Raw genomic sequence first — 771 nt, 5'->3', positions numbered from 1 at the left:
GTAACATTCCCTCTAAAGTCATTTGTTGACGGAGTGCGAAGTGAGTCTTGTAGCCCCGGTCATATTGTGGAACGTTCAACCTCGTGTATTATTTCCTATCTTCTATAAATTACATCAACTAGTACCCTTACCTTTTTGGGTTTTTCTATTTCGCCCTTAGAGCTGGCTGCCAAGTGGTGTCGAAATTCCCTCGCCCACTGGCCCATATAGCCATTCTGTGGTTTGCCTCTTATTAACTAGTACTATGTTAAAGAATTGTGGCTTTCGAGTGCGTCGTCAGTTAGAAATTAGCTAATCCTTCTTGTCTTACTTAAGTCCTTTTTACAATACCCTCAACGTAACATATAGTACTCTAGAAACATAATCTCATGTTGTTTCTCCGCCGCTAGTTTAGATTCTTCCATCTCGCGCGACCACACCCGCATTATCGCACTAAATTCCACCAGAATTTAGAAGTTAAGAGTACTTGGGCGAGAGTAATACTGGCATAGGTGACCTCCTTGGGAAGTCCTCGTGTTGCGTTTCATGGTAATCCTTTCAATAATGTGCAGGGCACTCAACTTAGACCAAGATTTATCTTAGCGTCATCTCACCAGTCTTTATGTGTTGCCTTGCCCTTTCCTCTATTAACTTACAACCGGTATAGGGGTAGATCTTTAGTTCCACTACGACCATGTCCTTTTTTGGTCATTTTGGTTTAACTCCTATTGTATTTACCCCTTTTTGTACGCACCTATTCATTAGGGTTGGCTATCTAGTAGCGCTAAATTT

The 771-nt window shown here is 41.6% G+C and overlaps 1 pseudogene; it reads left to right on the top strand.

Moving 5' to 3' along the window:
* Nucleotides 1-405: 405 nt before the first annotated feature.
* On the top strand, nucleotides 406-525 carry LOC129904754 (5S ribosomal RNA; annotated as a pseudogene).
* The last annotated feature ends 246 nt before the right edge of the window (nucleotides 526-771 follow it).

Source organism: Solanum dulcamara, chromosome 9 (genome assembly GCF_947179165.1).
Source record: "Solanum dulcamara chromosome 9, daSolDulc1.2, whole genome shotgun sequence".
Lineage (NCBI taxonomy): Eukaryota > Viridiplantae > Streptophyta > Magnoliopsida > Solanales > Solanaceae > Solanum > Solanum dulcamara.
The sequence above is the reverse complement of the archived record's forward strand: the minus strand, read 5'-3'. Positions and strand labels throughout refer to the sequence as shown.